Source organism: Artemia franciscana, chromosome 6 (genome assembly GCF_032884065.1).
Source record: "Artemia franciscana chromosome 6, ASM3288406v1, whole genome shotgun sequence".
NCBI classification, from domain to species: Eukaryota; Metazoa; Arthropoda; class Branchiopoda; order Anostraca; family Artemiidae; genus Artemia; species Artemia franciscana.
Window position 1 is genome coordinate 12,116,948 of NC_088868.1, and position 15,618 is coordinate 12,132,565.

Genomic DNA, 15,618 nt, shown 5'->3' on the forward strand with positions numbered 1-15,618 from the left:
TAGATGAATTAGGTTTTTACTAAAGTATGAGAGAGAGAGACGAATTGAATTCTTTTTAGAGCTAGAAATATATGGCGTAAGAATTTATCAAGACCGAATCAAACACAGGCACTATTATCAACTCACAAGTGGTATACTTGAGTCTGAAATAGAGAATTTGGTTTTTACCAAAGTAGTAGAGGGACGAGTCGTATTGTTTTTAGAGTTAAAGACGTATGAGGTGGGAAATTACCAAGATTCAATCAAACACTGACACTACTACCAGCTTACCAGTGGTATACTAGAGTCTGAAATAGGTGATTTTTGTTTTTACCGTCGTCGGAGAGAGATAAATCGGATTCTTTTTAAAGTTAGGGACATGAAGTGAGAATTTATCAAGATTCAGTCAGATACAGACGCTTCGGCTAGCTCACAAGTTGTATTCTAGAATCTGAAATGGGTTAATTTGGTTTTTACCTTCGTGAGAGAGACATAAATCGGATTCTTTTTAGACTCAGATGTATATGAAGTGAGAATTTATCGAGATTCAGTCAGAGAGAGACGCTGCAACCAGCTAATAAGCTGTATAGTAGAGTCTCAAATAGGTGAATTTATTTTTACCAAGGTCTGGGAGAGATAAAATGGATTTTTTCTAGAGTTAGAGACATATGAAGTGGGAATTTATCATGATTCTGTGAGACACATACACTACTACCAGCTCACAAGTGGTATACTAGAGTCTGAAATAACTGAATTTGGTTTTTATTAAAGTCTGAGAGAGAGATTATTCAGATTATTTTTAGAGCTAGAGACACATGGAGTGAGAATTTATAAAGATTCTGTCAAACACAGACGCTACTATCAGCTCACAAGTGGTATACTAGAGTCTGAAATAGATGAATTAGGCTTTTACCAAAGTTTGACAAAGAGACAGGTGAATTGGATTCTTTTTAGAGTTAGAGACGTATGAAGTAGCAATTTATCAAGATTCAGTCAGACATACACTATTACCAGCTCACAAGTGATATACTGGAGTCAGAAGTGGTATACTAGAGTCTGAAATAAGTGAATTAGATTTTTACCAAAGTCTGAGAGTGAGAGATTATTCGGATTCTTTTTAGAGCTATAGACACAGTTTGGAAACTTATCTCGATGGATGTTCAAGCTGGATGCGAGAGGATTTTTGGAGCAAAGAATCAATCCTAGCTTCGTAGTACAATAGCATCAGACTCATTTGAGTTTGGTATTCCAATAAAGGTCAGCTAATAAGCAAATCCCCAGGAGAAAAAGTTCAGCAAGTCTCTCTGATAGCTTCCTCTATATAGGTAGATCTGTATGACTATTTGTGACCTCATTCGTATAGTAAGGGGAGATCCACTTGAAGCAATACTAAATTATTTACAGGTTTTGCTTTCTTTTTGAGGTAGTTGAACGGGCTTTTTTGGGTTGGCAAAGTGGGATATAGCGTTCAAAAAGCTTTTCCATGCTCTATTAATGTATATAACAGTAAGAGGGGGCCCTGGATGTCGCCCTGCAGAACACCAGCGTTTGCCAAATGGCCACGGGGTGGAGCTATCAGTAGAGAGAACAAAATAGCGACACATTCCTATTAACGGTTTTCTGCTCCTTCAAATACTACTACTACTACTACCACTACTAATTCTCTGCAGCACCAAGCCGCCTGAGGCCAACACAGCTACGCACGCTCCTCCTCCAACCTAATCAATTCAAGACCTCCCTCTTTACGCCCTCCCAGGAAGTTCCCATTTCCTTTAAATCTTTATTTACGACATCCCCCTACCCCAGACGAGGAAGACCTACTTTCCACTTAGCCCCAGACGGCTGGCCAAAAAGGACAATCTTCGTTAATCTGTCATCCTTCATCCGCAGATCGTGGCCTAGCCATCTCAACCTTTCTTTCATTATATCCCTAGAAAGCGGGATTGGACCACATTTTTCGTGCAACCCACTGTTTGAAATACGGTTGGTCAGCCGGGTACCCAGAACAACACGTAGGTAATTTCTCTGGAAAACATCTAGTGAATTTTCATCCGTTTTTCGGAGCGCCCATGCTTCAGAGCCATTTTTAACCATTGTCACCACAGAGTAATTATTCACAGACACTCTGGCACGAATGTTTTCACAAACTAGCAAGAAAGAGTAACATTCCTTCGCAAGGCCGTATCTAAGGTGGGGGTTTGACTCCCCCTGAAATGTTTTTTTTCGACTTGCAAAAACGTAACAAAAATGAATAGAAACAAATTTTTTATGTGTTTTAAAAGTTTTTTCTATGTAAGCCCTCCCCTCCCTAAAAAATTCTTTTGTAGCCCCCTTCCCCCACAAAAAAATACTGGATTCGGCCCTGTTTCTTCGTCTGCTTTGTTCGAGTTCTGACTGCGGAAAACCTTGAATGAAAACTCGGGAGAGTGCCAAGGTTCATACGACAGAATAAAATTACCAGTCGAGTTCATAGTCCTTCCTAGCATAATCCTTGAGTTGCATCTTAGGCTGACTAAGACCATTAAGTATATTACGCCTAAGAATGTAAAAGGAAAGTCTCCTAATCTTATTTTTGTTTATCGTATAAATAATCAAATTATGAACTTCGTTTAGAATGCTAGAGCTTCGTTACACTGGACGCTAAATAAACATACCTTAGATACATTAAATAAATCAATTAAGACTGAAATACTTACAGTTTGACTTCAACATATGCACTTGCCAAATATGCCAAGAAGTGAACCTATTTAGCGGAGAAAAAGGATTCGTTGACAAATTACTAACGACACATTTCAAGAGTATTCACCTCTGATATTAAATAGAAAACAAATAACAAAATGTTTCAACTGAAAGTAAGAAGGGATAAAACAAACATAAATTATTCAAAATATGACAGGAGCTATTATCCCCCCTTCGAACCCTCACTCTTTAGTCTGAAGCTTGACTTTATGTCACAAATCTTTAGGAAGGGCCCCTGATACACAAGGGGTCAACCCCTTTAATTGAAATAAAAGCCTTTTTAAAGCATTAAACTTCAGCGTAACGAGCGAGGGGTTAAGGAGAGTTCCCCCATATACGGAATATTTCGTTTTGTTTTCAGTTTTAATTTTGCTCCTTACTTTCAGTTGAAAAACTTGCTTTTCTGTTTGATAAAAAAAAAACGAGATTTTCTTTGCAGTTTTAATGTTTTACTAGAATATGGGGAGATAAAGCAATGGGATATTGATCCAAATTTATCTTCTAGTCTTCTTTTATTCACAGCCAAATTATACAGGTACTTGGGGAGGAATTTTATTTAAGATACAGTTTCCCATTCAGGGCATAAGGACATTCAGGTGCGTAACAACTACTTACCAAGGACAGCTTTGAGCGATACGTGTTTCTCAGATGAACCGTAAATTTTATGAAGTTTTTGCATTTGGAATCAACATAAAAATTAAATTTTCTTATGTACCATTTGTTATCTGAATACCCTATTTAGAGTTTACGTTACTATTTGCCCGAGTCTCTCCTTGCTTCAACTTTGCTATTAAATAAAAAAAAGTTTCTTTTTAACTAAAAGTAAGGAGCGACATTAAAACTTAAAACGAACAGAAATAATTCCGTATATGAAAGGGGCTGTTCCCTCCTCAACGTCCCGATCTTTGCTCTAAAGTTTGACTCTTTCTCTCAAATCTACTTTTTAAAACAGTGAAAAACTTTAGCGTAAAGAGCGGGGCGTTGAGGAGGGAACAGTCCCTTTTATATACGGAGTAATTTCTGTTTGTTTTAAGATTTAGTGTCGCTCCTTACTTTCAGTTTAAAAAACTTGTTTAAGTTTTTTTTATTTAATTTCTGAAAGTTTTTGAATTAATGCATGTTTTCATTTTGGCTCTCCGCACATGAATACTTAGAACGAAATTTGCATTTTTTTTTTTTTTTTTTTTTTTTTTTTTTTTTTTTTTTTTTTTTTTTTGGCTAAATGGCTTTTTCTTAGTTTTGATCGGACGATTTTGAGAAAAAAGGAATGGGGGAGGAGGCTTAGTTGCCCTTCAATCTTTTGATTACTTAAAAAGACAACTAGAACTTTTTATTTTTTACGAACGTTTTTATTAATAAAAAATATACGTAACTTCCGAATTAACTTTCGTAACAAACTTCTATATTCATATATACTCATTACGTATATGAGGGGTTTGCCCCCTCTTTAATACCTTGCTCTTTACACTAAAGCTTAAATTTTGTCCCAATTCTTTAAGAGTGACCCCTGAATCACAAAGGCCGTAGAAGAAATAGTTGAAATTACGAAAAATACTTTAGCGTAAAGAGCAGGTATTTAGGAGGAGATGAACCTCTCATATGCGTGATAATTTCCGTTCGTTTTGTTTTAATGATGCTCCTTACTTTCAGTTGAAAAAACATTTTCACGTTTATCTTTTCATTGTTTTTTGTTTTGAATAATATTAGAAAATACTGCACCCCCTTTATGGAAATTCTCTCCTCCCATGACAAACTCCTCCATGGAAAGATCCTCTCACGTAACCCCTCGCCTCAACCCCCTCCCTATCCAAGAAAAAAATTCCCCTTAAACCGTCTGTACACTTTCCGACAACCATTACTATATGTTAACACTGGTCAAAGTTTGTAACTTGTAGCCCCTCCCCTGGGGTCTGTGAGGGAGTAAGTCGTCCCCAAAGACAAAGTTATTAGGTTTTTTTACTATGCTGAGAAAAACGGCTATCTCAGAATTTGTATCCGTTGACTTTGGGAAAAAATGAGTTTGGGAGGGGGTCTAGGTGCCCTCTAATTTTTTGATCACTTAATTAGGGCACTAGAACTTTTAACTTCCGTTAGAATGATCCCTCTCACGACATGCTAGGACCACTGGGTCGATACAATCACCCCTGAAAAAAAAATAATAAAAAAAATAAATAAATACGCACCCGTGATCGGTATTCTGGCAAAAAATACGAAATTCCACATTTTTGTAGATAGGAGCTTGATTCTCAGGGTTCTCTGATACGCTGAATGTGATGGTGTGATTTTCGTTAAGATTCTATGACTTTTAGGGGGTGTTTCCCTCCATTTTCCAAAATGAGGCGAATTTTCCCAGGCTTGTAACTTTTGATAAGTAAGACTAAATTTGATGAAACTTATATATTTTAAATCAGCATAAAAATCCAATTCTTTTGACCAAGTTTTATGTTTCCCGTGCAAAACTTGAAGATTTTTCATTCACTTTTTACGCCAACAATTCTGTGTCGACAAGAATTGACAGTGTGAAAGTAGAAATGAGTTCAGGAAACCCATCTTAAGAATTCAAATAGAATGGACTCAGGTGTAATTTCGTTTCATGAACCTGGAAGGACTAGTTTTATGAGAAATGATTCAAAAACAAGAATTAAACTGGAGAAAACTAGGAAGTATCATTAATTGATGCTTGTTACATGTTATAAAGTAAAAATATCATCATTTTTATCTTCTTTTTTTTATGTAGCCTAGGGCTAAATGTGACCATTAGAGGAGTGCTGGGGATGAATTGTGAAAAATACTGTGGCTGTATTATCAAAACCATGAAAATTAGAAAACATTAGTAATATAGAAATGTTTCTCTTTTTGTTCTGGCATGTCTCCTTCTGAAGAGCCCCTTTTCTTGACGTTTACCATTTTATCTTTTCACGTACGGATTGTTCGGGGTTCCCGGCTGACTGGCCGTATTTCAAACAGTAGGTTGTACGAAAAATTTGGTTCAAGCCCGCTTTCTAGGGCTATAATGAAAGAAAGGTTAAGATAGCTATGCCACGTTCTGCGGATGAAGGATGACAGATTGCCGAAGATTGTCCTTTTTGGCCAACCGTTTGGGGCTACACGGAAAGCAGATCGTCCTTTTCTGGGTTGGGAGGATGTTGTAAATAAAGATTTAAAGGAAATGGGAACTTCCTGGGAGGGTTTAAAGAGGGAGGCCTTGAACAGATTAGGTTGGAGGAGGAGCGTGTGTAGCTGTGTTGGCCTCAGGTGGCTTGGTGCTGCAGTGAGTTATTAATAGTAGTAGTAGTAGTAGTTTCAAGTTGCCCATGAGATGTAAATAAATCCTCAAATCTGCTTTAAGGTTCACTAAAACGTGGCTCCGCACCAGCCATCACCATTCTTCTGTCTAAAATAAGTGAACGAATCTCTTAAAGAATAAAACCACAAAATACCTTGTGATAGTGCAATGGATAGAGACACGCCTAGAAGTTAAAGGGTCAGCTATTCGATCCCACCTGTTGTAAGGAAACTCACATCGAAACAGAATGTGATAATTTTTCATCTATCGTTTGAATATTTTTTTTTGTAGTCTTTTGCATAAAAATATACAACTGTCTTATTTTTGTTGGATTAGGTCTACTGCCTGGTATGTGGATTCTTTTTTTTTTTTTTTTTTTTTTTTTAGTCTGAGCTTTATAACCACCAAACTGACTGTACAGCTGAGAGTGGCTTCCCCATAAAAGAGATTATGAAGTATTAAAAAAAAAAAAAAAACTCAAAACGAGAAGCTCATTTGGGGAGAGCCGTGACCCCCTTTGATTTTTTTTTTACCACCTCCTCCTTCATTAAATAGTTTTGGTAATTTTTTTAGAACAATACCTTTATTTGTTTTTAAAAAAGGTAAAATCTGTTGAGTAGGGGCTATCCAGAAGAAAACATGCTAAAACAAAAGAGTGGCATTTTAGATTGCTAAATTGCTAAATTTACCACCCAATGTGTCCGTCGCACTGCTATCCTATACACTTCTAAGAAACGCTGAGTTGGAAAAATACGTTTCGGTCAAACGTGTCCCGGGCCTTAGACCCAGCATATTAGAGAACCCTACTGTGAAGGGTTTCAAGTTCTTGTCTACAATTAAATTAAAAAACAACTAGTTTTTTCCAACTGAAAGTAAGGAGTAACTTTAACATTTAAAACGAACAGAAACTATTGCATCTATGAGGGGGTTGTTCCCTCCTCAATACCTCGCTCTTTACGCTAAAGTTTGCTTTTTGTTCCAACTATTTAAGAATGACTCCTGAAATAAAATGTTGCCGATCTAGAAATACTTAAAGAAATTTTTAACTAATTTCGGAGGTTCGAGAAATGTTGTCACAGCGCCATTTATTTTGAATTGTGTTTCTAATTGAGCGGATTTTTTTAAAAAAATTAGCCACATGGTAAAGATGAATTCTATAATTGTTTAGTTCATTCAGGTTTTTTACAATGTGTTAATATTTGTGATTTGGTAAAATTTATAATATTTAGTTTACCTATTGTTGCTAAAGGGAGGGATATATTAACAAGATAAGCTTGTTTTGGTTTTACTTGGTTGTTTTACATTTGCTGTTTTTTTCATAGGCATGTATTTTGGGGGTGATACCTGACGCGGGGATGCCATGGATATTCTGTGGTAGCCACAACACTGTGCTGGGTAGAGAATTTAGAGTGGCGAAACCCTATATAGGCCAGTCTATTCTCCTGATGAGCCCTTATGTTGGGTGTTGCCTCTGAATTATTTGTCTATATTATTTTTTCTATTGTTCGGTAAATGACGACTTATACTTATTGACGACATGACTTTTTTTTTTTTTTTGTGTGTGGCTATGCTGTTTGACCTATGTGATTGTATGGATGAGTAGGGTTAAGGCCTCATTCAAGTGCTGGTCTATATTAATCACTAATTTAGGAAAACAGTATATATATATATATATATATATATATATATATATATATATATATATATATATATATATATATATATATATATATCATATATATATGACAAAAAAGTGTCAGATTGTCTGTATTTAAGAATTTTAATTTTTATTTTAAATAATTTTTGTCACTAGCTCCTAGTATTATATATTTAACTATTATTTTTATTTTATAGATTCACCAGCAACTGTAGAACAGGTGCAGCAGCTCTGTCACAGCTCCATTGCACAATTCAGGTTTGCATGAAGCCAATAAAGTATTTAACTCATGAAGCTGATTTGGCTATTCTATTATCTGTATTAAAAAGTAAAACAGTTCAAAATCGGGATGAAACCTTTTTATTGATAGTGAATACATATAAAATTATTTAACTGGATATTTCGAACACATATACAGTGTTCATCATCAGCAGTAAAACTCATCAGCAGTAAAGCAGAGTTTTACTGCTGATGATGAACACTGTATATGTGTTCGAAATATCCAGTTAAATAATTTTATATCTATTCACTATGAATAAAAAGGTTTCATCCCTATTTTGAACTGTTTTACTTTCATCATGGAAAGGCAGTGTGGTCATCAAAGTTATCTATTATCTGTATTGTTGTCTTTCTGTTGTTAATAAATCACTAAGGGATCTAATTTTAATCTCTTCTTTGAGGATATCTGTTTGACCTCTCCTTCGGAGGACGTGATCGCAATCATGGGCATATATTAGTAGAAAAGAAGAGCTGCCCTTTTTGGCAGAATGGCACTAAAAAGAAAAGAATAAAAATTGTCACAGCAGAGACTTAACTAATCGTGAGTCGTGACACAATTTCCAACGTGAGCCCATGAGCACAAATAATGTTTGCTTTGTTTAAAGTTTAATGTTTACCAGGGGCGTTGTCAGATAGCTTACATTTGAGGAGATACAGGTAGAGCACGCTCTGCTCTATTAAAAAATTGGAGTCAAAATTGAATATTTAGGTTCAATTTTTGAACTACGACTACTATTGAAAAACTGGCGTTACACAGAATTATTCCTTTAAATTTTATATTTTTAAATTTATTTAAACGAAGTGAAAATAGTCGAAAACAATTATTCAAATGAATAGCTATGATAAAATTGCAGCAGGAATGATTTCAAATACAACTACTTACTATGCGTCTTAATTACGCAGAAATTCAGCAATAAGTGATATCCTCTGAATAAATTAATTGTGATGATGCCACTGGAATATTGAATAACTATAATTTCATTCTTGTAAAATAGGAAAAATCAGTATAATTTCAAAAAAGTTAGATTTTAGTGCATTTACAAAATTCTTTCAGGTAAATGTTCAAACTAGAAGTGAGCAGAGCATGTACGTAAGCTCAAATCTATTTGGGGATGGGAATTTTCTTAAGGGTCCTTAGAAACCAACTGCAGAATTTCATAAATTTCTGAATATTAGGGAGAAGTTCTACTGGAAGAAGAAAAGGATGGAGAAAAGGATTTGAAAATAGTTCATTTCATATAATGCAAAGTCTTATTGAGGTGAGAAGATACATGGACTAGATCAAAGAGGGGAGGAAATTTACGTACCGGCAATTGTCGCCAGGCAATAATACACCGAATTGCCGAATAAATTACTGATCTTTGGCAATTCGACTTGAGAACATAGGAATTAAAACAACTAGTCCCAAATTTTGTAGCGTCTCGCCTGTTTATTAGAAGACTATGATATTTCGAAGAAAATTGAATAACTGATATAATCAATCTTTCTTTTAAATAGGATTAAAGCTGAAATTTCTCTGTAAGATGTAATTAATTTGCATTTTTATTGATGTCAAAAATTATTCTTTTTTAGTCAAAATCCAGTCTGTAAAAAGTAGGTCAAGCTTAGCTTCATAAAATCTCGGCAGGTTAAGTACAGTAATAAACTTTCAGCTGGTATGTCTACTGGTGAAAAGTTGCTTTCTTTACCCTGCCCTATATTTAAAGTACCTAAAAGACAAGCATGTAACGCTTTAGGGTAGGCTAAAAAAGGAAAGCAGTCGCCAGATATTAGATGACAATTTTTCGTTTGACATGAGCACTAGTTTTCACGCTGTAAACCCTCCATTTTCTTCGCACTAGATTTTTCCTTTGTAAAATAAAACTTTTCTAATTTTTTTCAATCATTCTATCAACATGCTTCGTGAGGAAGAAAATTTGTCAGGTAATTTTGAAAATTTATCCTATAACAGAGAAATTCACTCCCTCCTTCTTAGCAAAGTAAAAGAATCGGATTTTACCATGATTGACTACTACCGCAAAGTCATATAGGCTCGAAAGGGAAACATGTTCTTCTATTTCATTTTTTTTCTATCTAGTTTGTCCACTAAAAAAGGTTACCTTGGAAATTGAATGAATGACATTGGAGAACTAAAAGTCATTATTAATTTTAAGGTTTTTGTATAGTATAGGCAGATTAACCTTGCTTTTGAGAGTAGAGTAATGACCTATAGAGTAATGTCTATAGAGTAATGTCCTTTCGGGGACAATATCGCCTGCAAGTCTAAGGTATAAGGAAGTATAAAGAATGAAGTATTTCTGTACATGTGATTCCCAAACACATTCAATCAAAATTTTGAGATAGCCATTTTGTTCAGCGTAATTGAAAGGTTTGGAAATTACGTCTTTCATGATGATAACCCGTCCCCCCCTAAAACCCTCAGGGCGAGGGTTATAAATTATGCCTTAGAGGCATGTAAGATATATATAAAAAGGGAGATCGTAAAAACTCTGGAATGGGCTGATTGGATTGAAAATCGGATGTTCTAGAGCCTTTTTTTAAGATCCAGAGTGATCAGATGGTGGGTGCCCCCCCCCCGCACCTCTTATTTTCCCGAAATGTACCTGATTTTAATTTTGAGATAGCTATTTGTTGTCGTAGAAACTTCGAAAACAGCTTATTCGACTGGAAATTGAAAGGGCCAGTGCCCCTTTTTAATAATCGAAAGTGATTGAGGGCAACTAACTCCCCTCCCATGCCCATCATTTCCCCAAACACAACCAATCAAAATTTTGAGATGTTAATTTTGTTTAACTTAATTGAAGGAACTGAAAATGATTTCTTTCATGATGAGGCCACCACAGCCCTCTGGGCAAGGTGAGTTATGCCCAGGGGGCATTTAAGGTATATTATATAGAAAGGGCGATTGTATAAACTTCGAAGGGGGCTCTTTGGATTCGTAAGCAGAAGTTTGAGTGCTTTTCTTAACATTCAGAGAGATCGGAGGGCGTATACCCCCCCCCACACACACACCTCGTATTTTCCAGAAATGATTATGATAGAAATTTTGAGATGGCCATTTGTATCGTAGAAACTTCGAAAAGAGTTCACTCAATCGGAAACTAAAGGGGCTAGGGCTCTTTTTCATAGTCAAAAGTGATTTGAGGGCAACTAGCCCCCTTCGCACACCCACCATTTCCTAAAACACATCTAAACAAAATTTTGGGATAGCCACTTTGTTCAGCGTAGTTGAAAGGTCCGGAAATCATACCTTTGAGGATGTCACCCCCCCCTCCTACAGCTATCAGAGCAATGGTTGTAAGTATGCCCTTGTGGCATGTAAGGTGCATATAGAAAGGGTGATCGTACAAACTTTGAAGCGGGCTCATTGGATTGATAATCAGAATTTCTAGTCTTCTTTTTAAGATTCAGAGTGATCAGAGGGTGGATACCCACCCTCCCCCCCCCACACCTCATATTTTCCCGAAATGCATCTGATAAAAATTCTGAGATGGCGAATTGTTGTCTTAAAAACTTCAGAAAGAGCTCATTCGATTGGATATTGGAAGGGCTAGTGCCCTTTTTAATAGTCGAAACTGATTGGCAACTAAACCCCCTCCCACGTCAATTATTTCCCCAAACCCATCCAATCCAGATTTTAGATATAATTTTGTTCAACGTAATTGAAAGGTCCGGAAATTGTGTCTGTGAGAAAGACAACCTCTCCAGAGCCCTCAGGGCAAGGGTTGTAAGTTATGCCCTGGGGTATACAAAGTATAGAACTCCAAAAGAAAAACTAATCTTTATCGGATGGGTTTAACGAGGCCATACCGAACGATATGAAGAAATCAGAGCTTGATGGAAGGGGTAAAAATGAAGCTATAGATAGATTGGGTCGGAGGAGGAATGTTTCCTGGATGTTGGTCTCAGGCAGCTCAGCGCTGCAGAGAGTTGCTATTAGAAGTAGTAGCATTTGATCAACTGAGACTAGTGGTCTCCGTGTTAACTTGATGGGGAAGCTAACGAAAAATCTTGTGTTATAACTCGCGTATAATTCTTCAGAAAGGTGCTTATATCCAAAGGTAACTTCCCCTAAGGAATGTTAGACCACTGCTCTTCGCAGTTTATGTGATAGTCGACGTCAAGGCTTTATAGTTGGGGAGCACTGCCTTCTGGAAATTCGAGCATTATGAATACCTCGACCAAAAAATCAAACTATGTAATACTTTTGGGGCAAAACATGATTCATTGACTCTATGTGACCATCAAATTTAATGGAGATCTGAGTAATTTTGTGAGGTAGTTAGCAAGATCAATTTTATTCCAAGGTTGGGAAAGAGACGTAGGCCTCTGTGAGGCATAGGAATAGGAATTTATTAAATTCAAATTGAAAAATAAAAACCCAATTCATAGAAATATTTTTTGAGGATCGGATATCATAATACCACATTGCTGTATGTACGTCCTTCAGCTGTTTGAGATTAAGTATATTAAGAAAAATGCATAAAGTTTGAGTTTCTGACAGATTTTTAAGCCTCACAGGGCGATGAACAGAAGTACCCAGAATTGCCTTATTTTGAATTATCTGAAGAGGTTGCAGATGGACCATAAATGTGTTGAGATAAACTACAGGGCTATAATTAAGATATGATTCAATAAGAGAATGGTATAAAATTTTAATGATGGAAAAAGGATACACATGTTTCAATCTATGAAGAAAACCTAAGTGATGGGTAAGTTTCAATCTCAAATAATCAGAATGCTTACGGAAAGATAAATGCTCATCGAGAATGATCCCAAGGTAAAGATATGAATTTAATCTTTTTATCCAACTTTGATTCACAATTAACTCATCTATGGTAATTTTATTTACCGCCCGCTGTTACCACCCGAGAATCATGAATTCAGTTTTAGAAAAGTTCGGACCTAGGTAATTTCACGCAAACCATTTTCTCAAAGATTTCACTGCTGTCACCATTTTCTCAACCAACAAAGATGGGGTTTTAGCTTTTACTGTCGCAGCCGTATCATCTGCAAAAATTACTGCTAAGCTCTTATCTTGGGGTAAACATCTTAGAAGGTCATTTATATAAATCAAAAATAATAAAGGCCCCAGTACTGATCCCTGGGGGACTCCAATATCATCAATAACGATATGTCTTGACAGATGCCCATTTATTTCCACCTGAATTTTTCAACCATGCAGGTAATATTTTATTGGATCTAGGCCTTTACCTCTAATACCTGTGTTATTAATTGTCTCCATTGTCTCCATCAAGATTTCATAGTTTAGCGTATGAGATACCTTTTTTATATCATAGAAAAGAGCAGACACATGTTTATCATCATTTAGTGAATCATTAATCTCTATGATTTGCACAGCATTAGCTCTTTCAGTGGAACGACCCGACCTGAATCCAAACTGATTTTTAGTAAATAAATTCCTTTTATTAAAATGCGAAACAGTTCGTTTTTGAATATTTTTTTCTAGAACCTTAGATATTGGAGAAAGAATGAAAGAATAGCTAATGGGCAATTGTTGCCTCCATCTGTCCTATCACCTTTCTTATGAACTGTAATATTCGTGCAGATTTCCATACTTCTGGAAAGATCCCTGATGATATAGATGCGTTTAAAATATGAAGCAACGGGACATGGAATACACAAGCAAGTTCTTTCAGAATATTTGTGGAGAGCCCATCTAGACATAGGGAATTACCACTCTCTAAATTCATAATTACTTTCTGGAATTCAGCGAAAGTAACAGGGGCCAGAAACATACTGTTCCTGGATGTCGGTAGATAATCCTTATATGAATCAAATAAAGATTCGGGGGATTCCAGCTCAACAGCAGTACTAATATGGGAAAAATAAATACAAAAATAATCTGCAACAACATCCTTCTCCTTCAATTAAACACCATTTTCATTTATGATCACTTCAAGGTGTGATGTCTTAAGCATTGTTTCCAATTTTTCCCTTGATTAATTTACATGTAGTTCGAGGTGAATCAGATTTTTTAAATGAATTTTCATAATAAATTTGTTCGCTTGTTCTAAGAATTTTAACCAGCAAATTTTTATAGCTTTTGAATCGCTGTACATTATGAGCTGAGGGGTATTTCATTTTTATATTATACAGTCGACTTTTTTCCTTGATAGATTTTAAAAGGGATAAACTTATCCAAGGCTTTTTTGGGAGAGGTTCTTTTTCGGTCTGTAGTTCTAAATGGGCAATGACGGTCCAGTTTTTCATTCAGAATTCGGGATGTATTTGGATCAATCTCGTTTGTAACTTCAATCCAATCTAAATTGCGAAGACTAGATTTCAGTTCATTCATATTTACTTGTGAAAAGTATTTCCTTTTCATAGGATTTTGTTTATTGGCTATCTTTTGTGCTCCGAAGTCAGACATTAAAATACAGTTAAAATCCAGCTAAATGTTTGTTGTACAAACAGTGATAACAAAATTTCAACTCAAGCCAACTGGGAGCATTTGATCCTTTGTTCTACTATAGCATTTGCCGTGTTCCTTACGACTGAATCCATGGAAATAATCCTTATAAACAGGAATAGGAGACAACTCTGCTTAATCCTTGATCCAACACCAAACCAGCTACTAATTTCACTTTATACCTTAATCTTGCGACAACATTATTTTTGTTCATAAAACTAACCACTTTAATATATTAATCTGATATACCATCTAAGAACATGACCTTCAGTAAAGTTTTTCAATCAGCCAAATCGAGTGCCTTTTCATAATCTACAAAACTGAGGACTGAAGTGATCTGATACTTCAGAGGCTTCTCAATTATTAATCTTAGAGTGATAGTTTGTTCAACGCGGTCACTCCCTTTCCTAGAACAACACTGTTTTTCTTTTAATACATTATTTACAGTATCAATGAATTTAATACATATCATCATACTAAGTAATTTGCAAGTTTAATCTTACCCAATAAAAGTTACAAACCTGAGGAAATCTGCCCAATTTTCAAAAAAGAGGGAAACATTCCTAAAAAGTCAAGCAATCCTAATATAATTCACAACATCAGATTCAGCCTATCAGAAAACTCTACTGTAGAGGTTTGAAGCTCCTAGATACAAAATGTGAAATTTTGTTTTTTGGCTACAAGAAAGACCATGAATGCGTGTTTATTTGTATTTTTGTTTTTTCTTTTTTTTTGTATTTCTTTTCCTCAAGGGTGACCGTATCAAACCAGTGACCATAGAATATTAGGAGAGAGCTCATTTGGTCGGTTCTAAGAACCAAAAGTTCTAGTGCCCTTTTTAAGTGACCGAAAAGATTGGAGGACAACTAACCCCCTCCCATGCCTCTTTTCTTCCCAAAAGTTTCTATCCAAAAGTTGAGATAACCTTTTGATTTAGCATAGTTGAAAAGTTTTATAACTATGCCTAGATATTGGAGGCACAATTATTGGACCTTTCACCTATAGTGAACCAAAAGGCTATCTTAAAATTTTGATCGGATGTAGTGGGGAAACAAAGCATGTCGAAGGGTTGCTATTTGCCCTCCAATCTTTTTGATCACTTAAAAGGCCACTAAAACCTTTAATTTCCATTTGAACGAGTTCTCTTCCGATCTTCTAGGACTATTGGCTCAGTACATTCAACCGTGCGAAGAAAAGCAAAGAAATAAACACTTATCTGTAATCTCTTATCTGGCAAAAAATACA

At 35.7% G+C, this 15,618-nt stretch overlaps 1 long non-coding RNA gene across 1 annotated transcript in view; it reads left to right on the forward strand.

Moving 5' to 3' along the window:
* The window catches only part of LOC136028058 (uncharacterized), a 43,958-nt gene extending 35,636 nt beyond the window's left edge, over positions 1 to 8,322 (forward strand). The window contains exon 3 of the long non-coding RNA XR_010617729.1: positions 7,859 to 8,322. This is a non-coding gene — a long non-coding RNA (uncharacterized LOC136028058). The remainder of the gene's footprint in view (positions 1 to 7,858) is intronic.
* The last annotated feature ends 7,296 nt before the right edge of the window (positions 8,323 to 15,618 follow it).